Source organism: Sprattus sprattus, assembly GCF_963457725.1.
Source record: "Sprattus sprattus genome assembly, chromosome: 16".
Taxonomy (NCBI): domain Eukaryota; kingdom Metazoa; phylum Chordata; class Actinopteri; order Clupeiformes; family Clupeidae; genus Sprattus; species Sprattus sprattus.
This window is the reverse complement of record NC_137914.1, coordinates 26,286,819-26,293,613: the sequence shown is the minus strand read 5'-3', so window position 1 is coordinate 26,293,613 and position 6,795 is coordinate 26,286,819.

Genomic DNA, 6,795 nt, shown 5'->3' with positions numbered 1-6,795 from the left:
AGGAATATCCTTCGATTCAACTTGGTCTGTATGTGATGTATAAGACCACCCAAAGAGAAGAAAAAAAGTGAGGTAAAAATGGCAGCGTAACAGCATAATTTATGTATGAGTTGTATTGATGTGGAGTTTATTGATTGCGGGAAGTTTAAAGCCCCTTTGCCTTTAAAGACATGGCAGGAGGGTTGACTAAGAGAGGAGTGTACACTCACAGATGCTAACATTTCATGTCATGAAATGATGAGTTTCAGCTCTTATTATGTGATGACAGAACATATTTTATAGCTGTCTATCTAACGGAGTAATTTTAGTATACTTTCAGCACACCAATATGTCACAAAAACTTTACAATGTCTTAATCATCAGGTTTGGAGTGATCCGTCACTGATATTAGATAGTCAGTTAAAAACATCTAACAGGAAACACAAAGGTGAATAAGATGAACAGCATGAGGTAGCCTATGAATTAGAAAAGTTCCAAGACTTTAACTGAATAAACGTATCCTTGGATATTGCGCTATTGACAGAAACTCATTATTTCTGTCAAATGACCTTAAACAACCCACAACCCCCCAGATCAAATTTATATTTTATTCAGTATTGCGACGATAAAAACACAGTCTAGATTTCAGCCATAATTAATTAATGTTGTAACAGAACATCCCTCATAAAATGATAGTACAACAGGCCACTGATAGGACATAGTGGACTGTGAGGACATTTCAATCACCTTTGTCGGATTTGCCCACAATGCCGCCTTCTGACCGAATAAAAAAAAAACAACACCAATAGAAGTGAGGGACCGTACTTGACGTTTACACAGAATTAGCCAATCCCAACGAGGGAGAGGATTTACGAAGGCGACGCTCACTACCATCATGCCCTACAATTTAGGGTATCAGCATCGTTTCCCTACCACTAAACTGAGCATCTGTACCTTTCCTGGTGTCTGCTGAACATAATTCTGAGGCGCATCGCCGTAAATGGCAAAGAAATTACCCATCCATAAAACAATAGCATATCTAAAAGCCATTCAACGTTTGCTTATTATTTCGTTCAGCACTGACCTCAAATGATGGGCCATATAAAACATGCCCTTTACTTGTCACCTTCAAAGATCAGATGTTCACCTTGGTCCACAACTCGCTCAATCTGGATTCATCCCACTTTCTGTGCACATATCGCAGGGTTTAGGACTTTACGTTTTGTTTGCCTATATGCCTTACAGCTTTTGTCAAAGAATGAATGCAAGACATGAATGCGCAAAAACATACGCACATACACAGTGCACCAACGTGAATGCGAAGAATGATGGATTTTTTTTACATACATATCACGAAGATTTCCTAAATATGATTTCAATAGACTGTGAAGGAGAGTGTGCAACACCAAACTGAATTAGTTGACTGTTCTGCAAGGTTACCGATGGACGCCGTCTTGCATATTTATATCCAGTAGTAGTTTCAATATGGAGCGAAATTCATTTCTAGTGTTTCACGTTGGCGTCCACGCATGAATCTGTCTCATTCGCTTAAGCACGCAAATGTAGGTTGCATGACATGAAAACCGGCTGGTGTCCAAATACTGAATCATAAGAAGTATTTCTGCTGACACAACAGCATACCAACTGTCAATTATCGATATCTGAATCCTGTATGAGTTCACGTCACGTAGGAAGAAACATTTACCACGATTCAAGGTTGTTCAGGATTTTAGTTTTTTCCCCTCTCACATAAGAACACAACCCCTGATAAGGTAGCCTGTCGTCATGTTTGTTAAAACTATGATTCAATATACCAATTTAGGCACGAGCTGTTAGGTCAGAGAATATATAATAATAATAATAATGCTTAGGAGATTATTAGTTTGACCTGTGGCCTACAAAACGTAAACAAGATGTAGTGTTCAGCTACATCAATTTGAAAATCATGAAATTAAGCAGCAGAAATATGGTCAGATTGCATGCATGCAATGATGTGAGGTGAGTTTTAATATAAAATGTATCCACTCACCAGGCCATGCTCCAAGGACGTTTAACGGTTAGGTTGGACAAATCGGGGAAATCCGGCGTTTTATTCTTCAAATTTAATTTAAATCCGGCAGAGAGAGCCTGTCAGGATGATGGGATGAGTCGACCAACGCAATATTCCATCAGTTGTTGCCATATAGATCAAAATGTATTATAATACTAGGCTAAAACTGAGCTGACGTCTGTGTGGAATTATTTTTATGCGGAAGAAAATGAATGATGCCGATTACATATTAACAAATCCGCATAAATTATAATAAATCCAACAGCAGGTTGTTGTCTCGTTTGCCTGTGTCGATGTCATATTTGTTGTTGCATTGTGCCTTTCTCGCGAGTTGATCAGACGGAGGCTCTGGATGGGTAGGTGATGCGCGGTTCGGTTCTACATGCTGGAAGCCAGTAATTCGCCGACTATGATGATGGCACCATCTGAACGGAGCTGCTCTCTGCGACGAGTGCGAGGGGGAGGGGTGGAAGGATGCCGCCGCGCTCGACGATCCCCTCCTCTCTGTCTCCTCTCCTCTCTCCGCTCGCTGCAACCCCTCCTCTAGCCTGCCGGCACAATCATGTTAAACCACAGTACACACCGGGACAGAGGGCCAGAGAGCACACATTCCTAACAGCTTAAAGATAGAAACACAAGGTTATCGCTGATCAACCGATATTTTTTTTCACGAAACTACACGTGATCGAATAGCCTATGTCTGGAAAATTAACACATACAAAATTATTATTGTTATTATTATTCAATTTTGTATTATTATTATTATTATTGCATTTAAAACACTTCAATGTGTAGAAATGGCCTACTGATGCCCTCCGACAGTAAGGAACAGAATTTGACATTTTATATTAGCGTTGAAAAGTCCTGCTCAGTCGGGCCTCATGCCTCTACAGGTCATCCATCAATGGCCCAAAAATGAATCAGCTCTGTTCCAAACTGCCCTTCTTGAACACCTCTTCCGTATGTAGCTATAGTGTGGGGCATTAATTATGAAGACTGCGAGCGTACAGTCAGCTACATGGTCATTAATAAAACATTAGACACCCGACATGAGTTTCATCAGGAAGCAGGAAGGAGGCGGCTGGAAGTGATTGAGACTGGGACCTTCACCTAAACGGTTCAACCGCAAGACCCCAAACTCTATTTTTTTTACCCATATTAAACAGTTTTAATAATAATAATAATAATAATACATTTTATTTATAGGGCGCCTTTCAAGACACCCAAGGTCGCCTCGCATTTTAAGCAACATGTAGGCTAACAGATCTTCAGTGGCAAAGATAAACACTGATGTTTGACGTTTTGAAGTAGCTTTGAAGTAGCCTAGCTTCTGTGTGTCTATCCCAATCCTATAACTATGCATACGAAAACTGACCTACACACACTTCCACTGTTCATAAATCAACCTGTTACTATGGGCATCTGTAAGGTCTGGACATTTCTTTGTTTCTATGATAAAGATGGTCTGATGGTACCTCATATTCTGTGGCAGAATTCCCTGCAGAATTCCAGTGTTAACTTTATTCCCTTGAGAATTCCAGTTTGAACTTTACACTCAATTTGCTGCTCACCTCCTACCTTATCTGGTGATGTTTTGCTTTGCTCCTAACACTGTTAAGATAGATAAAGACTGGATCTAATCAATTGATTTAACTCAATTGATAGTGCGTTCGAGGTGTACAAGTCTAGTAACACCATTGACATCCCTAAGAATTGATGTGGCCTTGACCAAGTACTCCACTTGAACTATGCAGGAAAACAGTGCTATTTTATGACTTGCGTATGCATATTTGTGCTGCCTCACTGGATATTGTATTGGTTTTAACACCAATCAATGGCAGTAACACCTTGAGCTCTGCTGTAACTGAAACTTCAGCATAGAGAACATTTAAGTTGTCTCTACCCACAGTCATTTACACAGGACATAAGTCTGTTAGAGAACTGAATGAGAATGTAGCCCACTTCCACAAGAACATGTTTGTCAGGTTGTGGGTATGATATGTGAATTCAAGGATAGACAGGACATCTAAACAAAAGTTCCTTGTTGAAATCAGGAATGCATAACCTTGTTTATGGGCCAGGGGATTCCTATACACTAATGGAGCAATGCCCCCATCAGTTACTTATTAACTATCTGTATGATGTTGCAACTGAGGGGATTGTACTTGAACAATAATGCTCTTTTTAAGTAACCCGAACCCAAGTGCAAAAGGCTTACCCAGTGTGGAATGCATTGGAAATAATCCACTCCACATAATCAGTTTCTGTGGACTGCCTCTGAACAGAACACATGCTTCAGATCAAGCCCACCCCTTTTTTCCTGCTATATAAACACATAAAGGAAGTAAAGGTCTGGTTCAAAGTTCATTACTTTTCCCTTTGGAAACATATTGCAACAACTGAGCAGAGAGGGAATCCATTTGATGGACAAACTTCTGACTTAAATTGTCAGCGAGACACGCTCTACTTCTCTGGAGGCTGGCCCAGGTTTGGCAAAGTGAGCCGACAACAGATCTGCAGCAGTTGCATAAGACCCAGGTACAGCGTCTACATTCTTTTACTCTTCTGAGTTAAATCCAAGGTGGACATGGTTTTTCTTCTTTTAAGATCGAGGTCAGTTTAAAAAGATTCACCGTCGGAGGTCAGTAATAAAAAAGGTAAGAGTTGTCAGAGATTTATGGATGCTGTATTGGATTGTCACTATTTGTGAGCCTTCAACAATGTGTACATAATACAGTACTAATTTACTGATTGTGTAGCCATAAGTTGTTTGTATTATTTTGTGAATGATTAACAGCGCAGGGTTAATATTCCTCAACCTTTTTGAGAGTAATCCTTTGAAAATGGTAATCTTGGGCAGCTCTGCATGCAAGTCTGACATAACATTTGGTGTTTCCAGCATTGGCTTGGTAGCACATTTACTCTCCATACCTGTGTTCATCATTGTGTGGATGAGAAAACTGCAAGTTCAATCAACAAGTCTGTTGACTTCACTTGGTGCATTGCTTGCCTTCATTGTTCTCTTATCCAGGGTTTTCAAAGACTGGACTTTTGCAAAGCTTAGTAGTTCTGTTAGAAAATCAGAAGCTGAGTAAGAAAATTCCCTGGCACAAGCTGTTCTTAAAAACCTTAATAATGCTGACAGAAATTAAAATACATCTCTGTATGATAAAATGTCTCGGACTATCTTTATGAAAACAAGCAAAATGTATACAATTCAATTATATATCATGGAGCACATTGCTGAAAAACAAACATAAAAATGGCCTCTCAGACAGTAAAAAATGACAGCTTGTATGGTAACATATCCAAAATCATATTTGATCCTTATAATGTCCTGGCAACATATTTCATGTTTATTTAAAGATATTCTAAATAAAAATACATTTTAACTAAACATTGACAGCATTAAACCTCAGTATTGCATATCATCTCCCTAATACAGAGATCCGTCTAAGACAGGGGTTTTCAAAGTGGGTGCCGCGGCTGGACAACCATGCTAAACTTAATGGGACACATGTGCCCGTCTTTGACTGCAGAGTTTGTTAACGGGAGGAGGGATAAGGGACAGTGCAACACCTGAGGCAAAGGCTGTCAGTTGAACAGGACCTCCGTGTTGCACTGTCAACAATCCCTCCTTGCATTAACAAACTATGCAGTCAGAGACAGGCACATGTGTCCCACTAAGTTGATAAGTTGTCTGAAGGTTTGTTCCATCCTGCTATGTTTTGTTACTGCCAGCTAATTTCTCGATTATTACCCATACGTTTTGGCTGTGATATAGTTGTGAGAGGGACAGACGTTGTCTGTTCATATTCTGTTCACTATTTATTCAAAAGTTCTATTACATTAGTTGAATTAAAGAGAGTGGTTAATTTGAATATAACAAAACTGAGATAAACCTCACCTTCTTAATGTAATGCCTTTAATAAAAGCAGTTATAGCCTATTCAACACATCACAAGGTTAAATCAAATGGCCTAAAGTACAAATATGACATAAAAAATAGGGGTGCCGTGGATGGAGAGAGATATGTTTAGAGGTGCCGTGAGCCAGAAAAGTTTGGGAACCACTGGTCTAAGAGATTAGCACATGACTATTGTTATTCTATTAGTTGCCATCATTGCCCCAGACAGCACGTCAAGGCTTGTGTAGGGCTGCATTCACCAGGGATGAACACAAGGAAGCCATGAGAACCAACATACCACCAGGCAGCGACCACATGTAAGTCAGCTGAGCCTAAGGTGGCCATCTCAAAGGCAGATGGGACATATCTAGATCTATCTACATGTCTAGTGAAAATGCCAGATTCACCCATAAACTTGTATCAAGCTGTTGGTACGAACGATTTGAGCAATCGTCTGCTACAGAAAACTTGTAGTTCTCTCTTGCTGCCATGACCTGACCAATGAAGTTGACACAAAGGTTCATTTCGAGCTAATTGGGCAGTGAAGCATACAAAAAGGCTTTAACGTAATCTTCAGTTTGGTGTCAGTGTCAGTCAACTGAAGGACTTTACATTTCATGGTAAATGGATATGTGGAAAGTTAAGTAAGGTTTTATTGTAATTTCTGCATAGGAATGTGCCATTCATACAGGGGTAAAAATGTATATATGAATGTTTTATATGGATGACAAAGAGTTACTGGTGGAAGGTATATGTGTCAAGTAACACTTGACTATACTTAACAAACTATATTTACCAGATTAATGCATGTGTGCCAAACCACATTGGGTATTTAAAATTTTGCATGACATTGGGGAATA